The sequence below is a fragment of the Macaca fascicularis genome, chromosome 6 (genome assembly GCF_037993035.2).
Source record: "Macaca fascicularis isolate 582-1 chromosome 6, T2T-MFA8v1.1".
Taxonomy (NCBI): domain Eukaryota; kingdom Metazoa; phylum Chordata; class Mammalia; order Primates; family Cercopithecidae; genus Macaca; species Macaca fascicularis.
The window spans coordinates 140,583,283-140,599,063 of NC_088380.1; the positions used below are offsets into that span (position 1 = coordinate 140,583,283).

Consider the following 15,781-nt stretch of genomic DNA (forward strand, 5'->3'; position numbering starts at 1 on the left):
GCTTCAGATATTTTGCCATCAAGGATATTGTTCGCTGTAGGTATTTGGTAGATACCTTTTCTCAGGTTTGGGAAGTTTCCTTCAATTCTGGATTGGTCAAGAGTTGTTTTGTTTTGTTTTGTTTTTTGAGACAGAGTCTTGCTCTGTTGTCCAGGCTAGAGTGCAGTGATATGATCTTGGCTCACTGCAACCTCTGCCTCCCAGGTTCCCGGGTTCAAGCGATTCTCCTGCCTCAGCCTCTTGAGTAGCTGGGACTACAGGAGCCCACCACCATGCCTGGCTAATTTTTGTATTTTTAGTAGAGATGGGATTTCACCATGTTGGCTAGGATGGTCTCGATCTCCTGACCTCATCATCCACCCACCTCAGCCTCCCAAAGTGCTGGGATTACAGGCGTGAGCCACCGCACCTGGCTAGTCAAGAGGTTTTACAATGAGTGATACGAAATTTTTATCAAATGTTTTTTCTACTTGCATCTATTGAGATGATTGTTCTTCTTTACTCTGTTCATTTGGCAAATTACTTTAGGTTTTCTACTTTTAAACTGTTCTTCTATCCCTGGTGTGTGCATGTGTATTTGTATATGTGTATCTATATACAGTTTGCTAATACTTCATTTAGGAAGTTTGCCTTTCTCTTCATAAGTTAGATTGCCTACAATATTCTCATATTGCCTTTGACCAAACAAGATTATACTAACCTCATAAAGTTAATTAAGAAGAATTCCTTCTTTTCCAATTTTCTGAAACAGCTTGTGTTTGTTTTTTTTTGTTTTGTTTTTGTTTGTTTGCAGTGGAGTCTTGCTCTGTTGCCCAGGCTGGAGTGCAGTGGCTTGGCACAATCTCGGCTCACTGCAACCTCCAACTCCCAGGTTCAAGCGATTCTCCCGCCTCAGCCTCCTGAGTAGCTGGGAGTACAGGCGCCCACCACCATGCTCAGCTAATTTTTGTATTTTTGGTAGAAATGGGGTTTCACCATGTTAGCCAGGCTGGTCTCGAACCCCTGACCTGAAATGATCCACCCTCCTCGGCCTCCCAAAGTGCTGAGATTACAGACATGAGCCACTGCACCCGGCCTGAATTTTCTGAAACAGTTTAAATAAGAGAGGGATATCTGTTCCTTGAATAATTTGGCAAAAATCACCCATAAAATTACCTAGGCCTATAGTTTCCCAGTATGTTGGAAAGTTGTTGCTTTTTTTACAATAAACTTTTAGCTCTGGAATAATTGTAGAGTTACAAAAAAGTTTCAAAGACGGTAAACAGAGTTTCCCTATACCTCTCATCTAGTTTCCCCTCAAGTTAATATATGAATATATAACCATGGTATATTTGTCTAAAGAAGTTAACATTGATATATTACTATTAACTAAACTCCAGTCTTTGTTTGGATTTCACCACCACCATTAGTTTTCCCACTAATGTCCTTTTTCTGTTCCAACATCCAGTGTGGACTACCACATTGTATTTAGGGAGGGTTGATTTATATGTTTACTTAACAGTCTTGGTTGATTGTTACAGTAACAGCCTCCCTACTCCCCTTGAATCTCTATCCCTGTATCCTTACCTATGCATAATCCCTCCCACATTGATTCAGTGACTTGCTTTGGCCAAGATTTGTTATAATTTGGCCAATGAGACATTAGCAAGTGTGACGCAGAGGCTTGAAAAACTCCTGTGCACTGGGGCTTGCTCTATTTTGCTGCTTGCTGGGAATCCTTCTGCTAACACAAGAAGTCTGGAATAACCTCATGGAGACAGGTGACTCAGCTGACAGCCAGCACCAACTGCTAGACACGTGAGGGAGGGCATCCTGGATTGTCCGGACCCAGAAGAGCTGCCAGATGGCTGTCACTGCCAGAGTGACCCTAGGTAAGACCAGCAGAACAACTGTCCAGATGTGCCTGGCCTGAACTGCTAACCACAGAATCATGAGCAAATAAAATGATTGTTGTCTTATTTTTATTTATTTATTTACTTAGTTATCTATTTTTAGAGACATGGTCTTTCTCTGTCACCAGGCTGAAGTGCAGTAGCACAATTGCAGCTCACTGCAGCCTCAAAGCCCTGGGCTCAAGCGATTCCCCTTCCTCGGCCTCCCCAGTTGCTGAGACTACTGGCGCATACTACCTGTACTAATTTTTTTTTTTTTGGTAGAGACAGGTTCTCCCTGTGTTGCCCAGGCTGGTCACAAACACCTGGGCTCAAGTGATCCTCCTGCCTCAGCTTCTCAAAGTGCTAGGATTACAGGCAAGAGCCACTGTGCCCAGTCCATGAATTTTTTATGTAGACAATCACGTCATCTTGAATATAAAATTGCAATTTTTTTCTTCCACTGTAATTCTGGGCAAGCGATTCTCCTGCCTCAACCTCCCAAAGTGCTGGGATTACAGGTGTGAGCCATCATACCCAGCTGACTGATTATTGTTTTTTTGTTTTTTGTTTGAGAGAAAGAGAGTCTTACTCTGTCACCCAGGCTAGAGTACAGTAGCGTGATCTCAGCTCACTGCAACCTCTGCCTCCTGGTGCAAGTGATTTTCACGTCTCAGCCTCCCGAGTAGCTGGGATTACAGGCATTTGCCACCGCACCTGACTAATTTTTGTATTTTAGTAGAGATGAGGTTTCACCATGTGGCCAGACTAGTCTCGAACTCCTGACCTCAGATGATCTGCCCACCTCGGCCTCCAAAGTGCTGGGATTACAGGTGTGAGCCACCAGGCCTGGCCTGATTATTGTTTTAAGATACTATGTTTTGGGGTGATTTGTTACTCAGCAATAGATAACTGATACAAGGGATATAGAACTAACATAGAACTATTCAGTTTTTCTGTAACTTCTTTTTTTTTTTTTTTTCTTTTTTGAGACAAGGTCTGGCTCTATCACCCAGGCTAGAGTACAATGGCATGCTCTCGGCTCACTGTGACCTCTGCTCCCTGGGTTCAAGTGATCCTTCCACCTCAGCCTCCCAAGTAGCTGGGACCACAGGCGTGCAACACCATGCCCAGCTATTTTTTTGTATTTTTAGTAGAGACGGGGTCTTGCCATATTGCCCAGGTTGGTCTTGAACTTGTGAGCTCAAGCAATCTGCCTGCCTCAGCCTCCCAAAGTGCTGGGATTATAGGCATGAGCCACCATGCCCGGCCTTAGTTTCCTTTTTTATTTCCTTTCTTAATACTTTCTTCAGGCTATCCTGTTACTCTTTTTCTAATTCTTAAACTGGATACATCAGCTTATTAATTTTTAGTCTTTTTCTTTCTCTAATATGTTCTTTAAAGGATATAAATTTCTCTCTAATCATTGTTCTAGCTGATTCCAAAAAAATTTTATATGATGTTTTAAGGACCTTCACTTCCAAATGTTTTGTAATTTTCTTTGTGGTTTCTTCTTTTCCCTATGAATTATTTAGACACACATCCAAATATAATGGGGTTATTTTGGCTATCTTCTTGGTTTTAATTTTATTTATTTATTTATTTATTTATTTGTTGAGACAGAGTCTCATTCCACCATCCAGGCTAGAGTTCAGTGGCACATCTCGGCTCACTGCAACCTCTCTGCCTCCTGGGTTCAAGTAATTCACATGCTTCAGCCTCCCGAGTAGCTGGGACTACAGGCGTGCTCCACCACACCCGGCCAATTTTTGTATTTTTCGTAGAGACAGGGTTTTGCCATATTGGCCAGGCTGGTCTCAAACTCCTGGCCTCAAGTTATCCACCTGTCTCAGTCTCTCAAAATGCTGGAATTACAGACATGAGCCACTATGCCCTGCCTCTTCGGTTTTAACTTCTAGTTTTATTTCATTAGGATGAAATAATATAGTCAGTATGATAGCTATTCTTTGATATTTGTTAAAATTGCTTTATGAATTAGTACAGGGGTCATCAAACTTACTTTTTCTGTAAAGGGCCAGATAGTAAATTTTTATTTTTATTTTTATTTTTTGAGACAGAGTTTCATTCTTTCACCCAGGCTGGAGTACAGTGGTGCCATCTTGGCTCATTGCAACCTCCGCCTTCTGGTTTCAAGTGATTCTCCTGCCTCAGCCTCCCGAGTAGCGGGGATTACAGGCGCCCGCCATCACACCTGGCTAATTTAGTATTTTTAGTAGAGATGGGGTTTCACCATGTTGGGCAGGCTGGTCTCGAACTGCTGACCTCATGATCCACCTGCCTCAGCCTCCCAAAGTGCTGGGATTATAGTGGTGAGCCACCGTGCCTGACCGATAGTAAATATTTTTATCTATTTATTTTTTTGAGACAGAGTCTCGTTCTGTCGCCCAGGCTGGAGAGTGCTGGCTAATTTTTGAAGTTTTAATAGAGATGGGTTTCACCATATTGGCCAGGCTGGTTTCAAACTCCTGACCTTGTGATCCACCCACTTCAGCCTCCCAAAGTGCTGAGATTACAGGTGTGAGCCACCGCGCCCAGCCAGATCAAATGTTCTTATCTTTATATTCCCTAGCAGGTTAGAAGTTATATATTCTGTTTTTTATACCTTTAGTAGTTGTCTTTACATTTTTAACTTATAGAACTGTCTTAATAAAGGCCAAATATAAAATATTAATGGTACCTCAGAGACAGATCCAGGTTTTATGGGATCTGAAGCTTATTCAATTTGGAAGCTCTCTTTTTTTTTTTTAAAGAAGAAGGAGAGGGAGAGGGAGAGGGAGAAGAAGAGGGAGAAGGAGGAGACAGAAATTACTCTTGCAGCTTATACTTCCCTAGCTTCATGATCAATTCACTTTCTGTTACACTGTCTTTCAAAACAACGAAATGCTTCACTTCGGCTGAGCATGATACCTCAGGCCTGTAATCCCAGCACTTTGGGAGGCCGAGGAAGGTGGATCACTTGAGGTCAGGAGTTCAGGACCAGCCTGGCCAACATGGTGAAACCCTGTCTCTACTAAAAATACAAAAATTTTTTTTTTTTTTTTTTTTTTTGAGACGGAGTCTCGCTCTGTCACCTAGGCTGGAGTGCAGTGGCCGGATCTCGGCTCACTGCAAGCTCCACCTCCTGGGTTCACGCCATTCTCCTGCCTCAGCCTCCCGAGTAACTGGGACTACAGGCACCCACCACCTCGCCCGGCTAGTTTTTTTTGTATTTTTTAGTAGAGACGGGGTTTCACCGTGTTAGCCAGGATGGTCTCGATCTCCTGACCTCGTGATCCGCCCGTCTCGGCCTCCCAAAGTGCTGGGATTACAGGCTTGAGCCACCGCGCCTGGCCTTAAAAATACAAAAATTAGTCGGTCATGGTGGTGTAAGCCTGTAATACCAGCTACGTGGGAGGCTGAGGCAGGAGAATCACTTGGACCTGAGCAGTGGAAGTTGCAGTAAGCAGAGATCATGCCACTGCACTCTAGCCTGGGTGACAGAGGGATACTCCATCTCAAAAAACAAAAACAAAAACAAAAACAGAATGCTTCACTTCAATTACTCTACTCCATCTTCTTAATTACTGTTACCTATCACTTTATTTTTTTTCTCATTTTAAACCCTCCCAATTAGTTGCTGTCATTATTGTTGTTGTTTTATACACAAGGATTATGAGATTTACCCAACATATTCTTTTTCCCCTTAGTATTGTATCTTCCCTTCCATTCCTATCAGAGTTTTTTTTTTTTTTTTTTTTTTTTTTTTCCTTTTGAGGAATACTCTTCAGCAATGTTTTCAATGAGGGGACGTATGTGAAAATGTTTCTCAGTGCTTTTTTTTTTTTTTTTTGTCTGAAATGTCATTATTTTGCACTCATTCTTGAACAACATGTATTTTAGTTTAGAATTTGGGGATAACAATTATTTTCCCCCAGTCCTTTGAAGATATTATTCTGATCTCTTTTGTTGTTAATGAGAAGGCTGTTTACTTATGATTTCTTTGTAGGTAATTTTTCTTTTTTCTGTGGTTTCTTTTAGGATTTTCTCATTGTCTTTGGTGTCAAGAAGTTTCACTACAACGTGGCTAGGTATAAAGTGATTTATATTTTCTCTGTTCGGAAACCACTGTGCGTCTTCAGCCTGAGGAGTCACAGACCCAACAGTTCTGGAAAATTATTAGCTGTCAGCTCTTTGCATATTGCTTCTTCCCCATTCTCTCCATTGTCTTCTGCCGAAATTAATAGTAGAGGTGTTTCTTCTACTTACTCTGTCCTCTGTGCATCTTGCTTTTCTTTTCACATTTCTTTTCAGTCTTTTAAAAACCTCTAGGCCAAATCGGTACACTTACCTAAAGTGAATTTAGAACAGAAAAAGACTTCTCTGGGAGATGACTCTGTGTGTGTGTGTGTGTGTGTGTGTGTGTGTGTGTGTGTGTGTGTGTGTGTTCACACGCCCATTTTAGTAAAAGCAAATTTTACTTAGTAGCAGCCCTCTCTGGGAGTCCCAGCAAGACTCCCACCCACACAGCCACCCCCAATGTTTTACTGTGCTTTCAGAAGAAAAAAAATGAATGTTAAAGAAATCAGAAGCACAAAATGACTTACAGTAATAATCTGCCAAATTAGAAACAAAATCTTCAAAGGATCACCAGAGTTGACTAGAGATAAGGGAAATTTTTTTAGTGCTCTCTAAACCTTATGGTGCAGGATGGAGGGGCCCATTTCAATGGGCTGTAGCCCAAACCCTCTGAATAAATCCTGGGAGAATGTAGTTCTCAATACTTCTCCACCAGCCATCCGCTAATAATTCAGGACTGTTCTTAACCACAGGAACGTATGAAGGTGGGGCAGGGCAGGAGGAAGGAATGATGACCCCCGCAGAGGTGAGGGGTCTCTCCCATAGCCAACTGATTACCACCTATTAGGAAGGAAGCTGAATGTCTGACAAGTCCAGGAAGCTTCCTCTACCACCCAGGCCTCCTGAGTGGTATCGAAGAAAGGATGAATCATCAGACCCAGAACCTCTGGGAGACCACACTATGGCCTTTGGGGAGTGAGGGGGTCTCACTCCTGCTTCTCAGCGTTTCTCTTTATTTCTCTACCTTTGAGGGTTCGGGTTGGGTTAGGGCTGGTTTGCATGCTGATGGGTGTGTCAAAAGTGTTCGGACCAGAGCAACTCCATCTTGAGTAAAATGAGGCTGAGACCTACTGGGTTGGATTGCCAGATGGTTAAGGCATTCTAAGGCACAGGATGAGACAGGAGGTCGGGACAAGATACAGGTCATAGAGACCTTGCTGATAAAATAGTTTGCAAAAAGAAGCTGGCCAAAACCCACCAAAACCAAGCTTGGTGACAAGAGTGACCTATCTTCATCCTCACTGCTACTCTCCTACCAGCACCCTGACAGTTTACAAATGTCATGGCAACATCAGAAAGTTACCCTATATGGTCTAAAAAGGGGAGGCATGAATAATCCATCCCTTGTTTAGCATGTAATAAAAAAATAACTGTACAAATGGGCAACCAGCAGCCCTCTGCTCTGTCTATGGAGCAGTCGTTCTTTTATTCCTTTACTTTCTTTTTTTTTTTTTTTTGGAGGTGGAGCCTCACTCTGTTGCCCAGGCTGGAGTGCAATGGCGTGATCTTGGCTCTCTGCAACCTTTGCCTCCCAGGTTCAAGCAATTCTCCTGCCTCAACCTCCTGAGTAGCTGGGATTACAGGTGCCTCCTACCATGCTCGGTTAATTTTTTTATTTTTGGTAGAGATGGGGTTTCACCACATTGGCTAGGCTGCTCTCGGACTCCTGACCTCAAGTGGTCTGCCTGCCTCAGCCTCCCAAAGTGCTAGGATTAGAGGCTTGAGCCACCACGCCTGGCTGAACTAAGGTTTTATCTAAATAACATTTATTTTTAAATACATAATTATGGCATAGAGTATTAAACATTTCAGAAACGCCTAAGATAATTACAGTCATCCTTTAATCCCAGCACCCAGAGAGAACTACTACTAAGAATGTGTTGTCTTATTTCCCTCCAGTCTTTTTTCCATACAGGCTTATATAGTTATTGGATAACAATGTCAAGAGCATTTTTTTTGTTCATAGTAAATATTCTATGTCATCATTACTCACGATTTGAAGTCTAGGATTTTCTCCAATGCTGTCTGGCCGTGGTAAACTATTAGTTAATTAGTGAATGTAACAGTCTCTACTGCTGAATATTCCCATGGTTTCCCAGTTCTAAGCAATGCTCCAATGTGTCATAGCACACACCTTTTTGCACGTATCTGCGATTATTTTCTAGGCAGCAAGGAGGTGCTGGATCAGAGGTCGGCACAGTTTTAAAGAACTTGTACAAATTTATTGCCAAAATGGCTCTTAGGATTTTCACAGGAAATTGGTCTCCAGCCGCTTCCCAGGGGCGTAAACCCCGCCCAGCAGAGGAACCTAGCGGTGGGGGCTCTGCCGTCCCACCCTGAGTCCCGAGGGCTGACCAGTCTTTCAGAAGTGTTAGGGGTTAACCCAACACCCCTCGACCCCGCGACCCCAGGCGGATTCCCCCGAGGGACTCCTCGGCCCAGCCTTCCTGGGGGATGACTTTACAAAGAGTGCCCAGCGGGTGCCACCCGCCCCTTCCCTTGGACAGCGCTCAGCCACTGCCAAGGTGCGGACGCAGCGGGGGCGGCGCCGCGCGGGAGAGGGCAGCCAGCGCGGCCACTTCAAAGCGCCGCGTGTGGGGCGGCAGGGGACTGGCTGGACTTGGAGGCCCACAAAGGGACTCGCCCCTTCCCCCCAACCCCGGGCCCAGCCGCGCCAGCTGTGCAGGTGGCGACATCCTCCTCGCCCAGCCTCGGGGGAGCGCCCTTCTCCACGCCCCTACCCACCCTGTCATTCCCACCTAGAGACCCTCAGCCTCAGGGCTCTCAGCCTCAGGCACTTTTGTCTGAGGTAAATGCGGATGACCAGCCTCACCCAGACCAAAAGTAACACCTTAAGCTTTTCCACCACGCAGAATTCCCCTTAGCCTTGACTTTCGTTTTTTGGGTAAGGGGTGAGTGTCTTGAAAGAAATGAGAAGTTAAGTTTTGAGTCTGAAAGAATTAAAATTCTCTGCCCCCACCCCCACCCAGTTCCAGTATTAGTGCGGCGTTGGAGGGTGGCCGAGGGTTGAGAGGCCGGGTGATGGATCCTGGACACAGCATGGCCTTGCCCTTAGCCCGTGTGGGCGGACCTGGGGTCTGTGAAATGCTGACATAATGGTCACAGATCCATTCCACCCCTCCTCCTTGGGAAGGGAGAAGCCAGTCTCCCCTCTCTGTACACTCTCCTCTCTGGTGGGCCTGTCCCAGGGTAACCCCTGGATAGGAGGCTGGAGTTTCCCCCCAGGGCTCCTTTGGCATCTGAGGTTGTGTGGAAGTTGATTCTGGTAGTGGAACCCAGTCCCCTACAGCAGCAGCCATGCAAAGGGGTTCTCAAGCAGCTGAGCAGCTCACCCTAGGGTCTGGCCCACCGATTCCAGGGAATGTAAAGGCTAGTTCATCTTGCAGACACCTTCTAAGAACTTCATCTCATCATGTATTCAACAGGAGCTGTCAGGCACCTACTATATATTAGGTGTTGGTCTTACAACCATGAACAACAGCCAGTCAAGACAGACAAGACTTTATATATTACCCAACCAGAGAGAGAGGGTAACCCAAACATTACTGCTCAGGATTATAACTGGAGCCAGACTCTGTGCCACTGAAGGGGCAGGACCTGCTGCAGCTCTCAGGAGCTCCAAAGGAGCTCCCATCCATCTCACAGGATTTGTGGTCACTTTGTGGTAGGTAACAGAGCCTCCTTCCCACCTCCCTTCGCTACCTGCATCAAACAGAGGAGCCTGCAGTTGACAGGAATCCTCTTTCTCATGATCAAGATGGCTGATGTTCATGGACAGCACACTGTGGGGAAAGGACCAGGAGTTCTGTGAACTGCAGGGTGACAGCTCTGCTCTGGGCAGAAACACCGGACAAATGCCCATTGGGTCTGACCCTCAGCCTGCAACTGGACCATCCTCAGGTGCAGAAGTGTCCAAGCCACCAAGTAAGCCCAGGAAGGGCAGTAAGTCTTTCTGATGGTCTTTAGTTCCAAGGGTCCAAGCTCCAGTTTCCTCCCATCTCTGTCCCAGTGATGGTCTCCTCCAACCCCATTGTGACCTCCTCCAGTCCAGCTGAGAACAAAGAGAACATCAAGATCTTGAAACCTCAAGACCTTTAGAAGACCTTCTCTGGGGATGTGGTCTCCTATTGTTTCTGTTATGAAAACCCCAGAGCACTTCCCAATCATGTTGTGTAAACAGCTCGCCGCCAATCTCAGAACCCTTCATTTGGCTCCAAAGGGAAGAACGGGGAGAGTCGCTCACTGCACAGGGGTGAGCGGTTGTGTGCCTAGAAAAGGATGGTCCTGCAGGCTATGTCAAGAGTCAAGAGGTCCTAGGCTTTTAGGCCTAGCTGGAACATCTGACCTGACAGCCCTGCTAACCAGACCTCTGGACCCATCACCAGTGCCCTGAAGGCCTTGCCTCCCAAAGGGATGCCAGCTAGGGTGCCTACCTCTTAGTAGAGGGAGGGGCACAAGATTAATTTTCCTTGAATATTGCCTTCCTAGGATGATGCGACTCTTCAAACAAGTAGAGGCTGAGCAGCTAACACCCTGAGGCAGCGATTCCCAAAGTCAGGTCCTTAAACCAGGGGCATCACATGGGAACTTGCTAGAAATGCAGATTCTCAGGCCTCATCCCAGTCCTCCTGAATTAGAAATTCCAGGGGTCTGGACCACCAATATGTAGCTTAAAAAGCTCTCCAGGTAGTCTCCATACCCAACAAAGTTTGAGCATCACTGCTGTGGGTTGAGGAAGACATATTATTTCACCTTTTACTTGAATACCTCCTCTGATGCACACCTCATCACCAAACAAAACAGCTATCCTTGCGTTGAGCTAGGCTGAGTTACATACAAGGATGTTTGCTACAGTGTTGCTTGTGATGGTGACAATCTGGAAACAATGTGAATGTTAATCAGAGAGAGAATGGTAAGTAACCCATGGAATACACTCTGGAGAATACTAAGCAGTCATTTAAAAAGAAGGAAGTAGGTTTACATACATTGATGTGCAAAGATCTCCAACATGTACCAGTAGCTGAAAAAGGAAGCTGCTGAATAATACGTATAACTCAGACTTGTGTGTGTGTATGTGTATCCCAAACAAAATTATTTTTGTATCTACATACTTGTCCGTGAAAATGCATTTTAAAAAAACTGGAAGAAGACACATCCAACAGATAACCCTAAGTGGGGGACAGAGATGGAAGAACTCTAACTTTAATCACGCTATTTTTTCCCCATTATTTGTATTTATATGTCATCGAAAGTCAACATAAAAATTAATAAAAGCTGACTAGGCACGGTGGTGCATGCCTGTAATCCCAGCACTTTGGGAGGCCGAGGTGGGTGGATTACGAGGTCAGGAGATCGAGACCAGCCTGGCTAACATGGTGAAACCCCATCTCTCCTAAAAATGCAAAAATTAGCTGGACGTGGTGGCAGGTGCCTGTAGTCCCAGCTACTCAAGAGGCTGAGGCAGGAGAATGGCATGAACCCAGGAGGCAGAGCTTGCAATGAGCCGAGATCCCGCCACTGCACTGGGTCACAGAGCCAGACTGTCTCACAAAGAAAAAAAAAAAAAGAATGAATAAAAGCTTTGAAATTACATCTACTTTGAAAAAGGACATTAAACTTGGGAGCAAGCATGCTAGCATGGGGGTGTTCTGTAACCTCATGTCAGACACAGAGCCTGGGTGGAGCTGGGCCCCAGGGATCTGACCCTGACTCACCAATGCGAGATCACCCTGAGAAGAGGGAAGAGGGCTCACAGTGCAAGTCCAGAGCAGAGGTTTTGTTGCCAGATAGCAGCCTTACCAGTCAGGCCTGGTCAACCAACCTATGAGGTACCTGTGGCAGCCTCACCCTTCCCGGGCCTCTTCTCCTCCAGGTTTAGCCCACCCAGCCCCAGTCACTTGGTGGTGGGAGGACCATTGGCTTCCCTTTCCCAATGGCGCTTACGGTTTTAAAAAGAAACCTGAAGAACAATGCTTACCCTGCCCAATAAGGAATCATGGACTGATGCAGGGAACTCCAAACAGTTGAAGGGAGATTTGGTAATGATGGTCCTCACATGTGCCATGAAGACATCCACCATCAAAGGCTCCTTTCCCAGGAAAACCTAGACAGAGCAAATGGCACAGTCAAATGCCACAGTGACTGCCCCAGACCCCAGACCTGGGTCCTAGCCCTCCTCTCTGCTCATAACTTTGCTCAGTGGTGCAGCTCCTCCAGCCATTTGGCCTGTCAGCCGGCCACAGAGCTTTTTCATACACTATGTACACGGTCTGGATACACTATTCACACTACGATTTGCACACAATTCACATGCTATTCATACTACCATTCATAATTCTCTTCACACTACCATCACTGCTACTATTCACAGTACTGGCCACACACTAGTTACACTCCTATGCACATGCTATTTATATACCATTTGCACACAGTTCACACCACCATTCACACTTCTATTTGCACTGTTTGCACACTTTTCAGGCTATTACTGTTCACACATGATTCACACTGCTATCTGCATACTACTCACACTGCAATTAACAGTGCTATCCACACTGCCTTTCCCACTACTTTCACACTGCTATTTACAATACTATCCACACACTACTCACACTCTTGTTTGCACACTACTCACACTACTATTCAGACTACTATTCACACACTATTTACACTGCTATTCACTGTGGTTTTTTTGTTTTTTTGTTTGTTTGTTTGTTTGTTTGTTTTTGAGACGGAGTCTCACTCTGTTGCCCAGGCTGGAGTGCAGTGGCCGGATCTCAGCTCACTGCAAGCTCCGCCTCCCGGGTTCACGCCATTCTCCGGCCTCAGCCTCCCGAGTAGCTGGGACTACAGGTGCCCGCCACCTCGCCCGGCTATTTTTTGTATTTCTTAGTAGAGACGGGGTTTCACCGTGTTAGCCAGGATGGTCTCGATCTCCTGACCTCGTGATCCGCCCATCTCGGCCTCCCAAAGTGCTGGGATTACAGGCTTGAGCCACCGCGCCCGGCCTTCACTGTTTTTTGTTTTTTTTTTTTTTTTTTTTTGAGGTGGAGTCTTGCACTGTTGCCCAGGCTGGAGTGCACTGGTACGATCTTGGCTCACTGCAAGCTCCGCCTCCTGGGTTCACGCCATTCTCTTGTCTCAGCCTCCCAAGTAGCTGGGACTACAGATGCCTGCCACCACACCTGGCTAATTTTTTGTATTTGTAGTAGAGACGGGTTTTCACTGTGTTAGCTAGGATGGTCTCAATCTCCTGACCTTGTGATCCACCTGCCTTGGCCTCCCAAAGTGCTGGGATTACAGGCATGAGCCACTGCGCCCGGCCTTTGCATTGTTATTTACACTACATTCACAATGCTTTCATACTGTTATTCACGCTGCTATTCACACTACTATTCATACACTACTCACTACTATTCACACACTATACATGCTACTGTTTCCATACTATTCACAATACTCTTCACAACACTATTCATGCACTACTGAGCTTGCAACCCTCTCAACCCCTCTCATGGTTTTATTGGGTTTTTTGTTTTGTTTTGTTTTTTGCTTTTGAGATGGAGTCTCCCTCTGTCACCCAGGATGGAGTGCAATGGCATGATCTTGCTCACTGCAACCTTTGCCTCCTAGGTTCAAGTAATTCTCCTGCCTCAGCCTCCCAAGTAGCTGGGATTATAGGCACATGCCACCTTGTCTGGCTAATTTTGTATTTTTAGTAGAGACAAGATTTTACCATGTTGGTCAGGCTGGTCTCGAACTCCTGACCTCAGGTGATCCACCCGCCTCAGCCTCCCAAAGTGCTGGGATTACAGGCATGAGCCACCGCAACCAGCCCTCTCTTACCTTGATAACTCCTATGCACCCTTCAGATCTCTGCTGAATCCTCACATTTTGTGGAAGCCTTCCCGAGTCCCCCAGACTCACAGGTCACTTTCTGCAAGGTCAGCCTTCACTGTTACCTCAGACATTTCCTTTGTTGCCATATGTGTTTTGGTGTGTCTAAAGTTTGTGCATGTCTGTCTCCCCATCTCCCCTCCCAGACCCTGAGTCCGGTACTGGCAAGGCTGAGTCTGCTTAGCTCACTGCTCTCACCCCAGCACCCAGCATAGCCCGGTACCCAGTGGATTCAGGTCCCAGGAAGATCTATGGTGTGTGTGAGGGACTCCATACCCAGAGAGGCTCATCCTTGGCTGAGAGTTCTTATACCACACAGCCTTCAAAGGGCTCAAGACACGGCCCTCCTCCCAGTGGCTGTGTGCATCTGGTTGTAAGGCAGGAGGCTGGATCAGATAGAATATCATCCCATCCAAAGACTCCAGAGGCCTTAGGTACAGGAGGCTGAAGAGGCAGGAGAGACAGCCACCTGGCTCTCTGGGAGCGGATCGGGTTATTTTAAACATGTACAGTTTGCCTGCTCTTTACCTGACATGGGCCTCTGCGGGTACCTAACAGGAGATCCGGAGGCAGGTCTAATTTAATGACCAGATAATAATTATTACTAATTAGCACTACTCTGGTAAATAAGCACTTTAAGTATTTGTTCTTTTAAGAAGGCCAAGCACGGTAGCTCACACCTGTAATCTCAGCACTTTGGGAGGCCGAGGCTGCCAGATCACTTGAGGCCAGGAGTTCAAGACCAGTCTGGCCAACAGGACGAAACCCCGTCTCTATTAAAAATACAAAAATTAGCCAGGCGTGACGGCGTGCACCTATAATCCCAGTTACTCGAGAGGCTGAGGCACAGGAATTGCTTGAACCCAGGAGGTGGAGGCTGCAGTGAGCCAAGATTGCAGTGAGCCGAGATTGCACCGCTGCACTCCAGTCTGGGTAACAGAGCAAGACTCTGTCTCAAAAAAAAAAAAAAAAAAAAAAAGCGGGGGGAGGGGAATTAAACATTCACCTTTAAACCTCTTTACTCTCCCAATTGCCTACTAAAGCCTTTCTTCCCTGGCACAGGAAAAAAAAACTTCAGCTCAGCCTGGTCTGAAAATCATTCAACAAACTCTTACTAAGGACCTACCATATGCCAGATGCAGCCTCTGCCCTCATGGAGCCTACTCCTCAGGAGAAAGGGATCTATGAATTGGTCTCATATGCCTGGGACCTGACCTTCCCAAACTGTGACTTGCACAGTTCCCATCATGCTGGGATGCCCCATAAACCATCATCATCAGAACTATCGTGTGTCCAGCTCTGTTTCAGAGCTTCGTGCATACTCGCTCATTTAATCATCATCATAACCCTATGAGACAGGTACTTTCCATTGTACAGAATGAGAAAACTGAGGCACAGAGAAGAGCTGGGCCTCCCTTTTGCCCTGCAAGCACCTACCCAGCCTGGGGTGGGGAGGGCGTTGCTCTAGGAGTAATATGTTCTTCACAGCTCCACAAAAATGGAATGTGGTTGCTTGAGTGTTCCAGCCTTGGCCACAGGTCAGCTCTCCTACTAAAGCTAGAGAAGCATATGAAAGGTATTCCACATTCAGAGAAATTCCCCGAGAAAAGACCCTTCCCTTGGCCCTGCCCACTAATTATCAATGCCACGGGACTTTTTCCTTATTACAGCAAGACACATCAGGGAGCCTAGGACGCAGGGGAGAGGTGGAGTCTGTCACATGCTCCGAGCTGCTTCCAGGCCCAGTCTGATCCCTTGAGGTTATGAAAGGCACAGAGAGGTGGCCATCCAACACACACTGCCCAACATCTGCTGTATGCCAGACCCTCCTTGACTGAGCAGGGCCGGGCTGGGCT

The 15,781-nt window shown here is 46.2% G+C and overlaps 1 protein-coding gene across 1 annotated transcript in view; it reads right to left on the minus strand.

The window, feature by feature from the left end:
* VDAC1 (voltage dependent anion channel 1) overlaps positions 1–8,258 on the minus strand; it is a 98,199-nt gene extending 89,941 nt beyond the window's left edge. The window contains exon 1 of the mRNA XM_065545888.2: positions 8,143–8,258. The gene's annotated coding sequence lies outside the window, so the exon portion shown is untranslated. The remainder of the gene's footprint in view (positions 1–8,142) is intronic.
* Between the last annotated feature and the right edge of the window lie 7,523 nt (positions 8,259–15,781).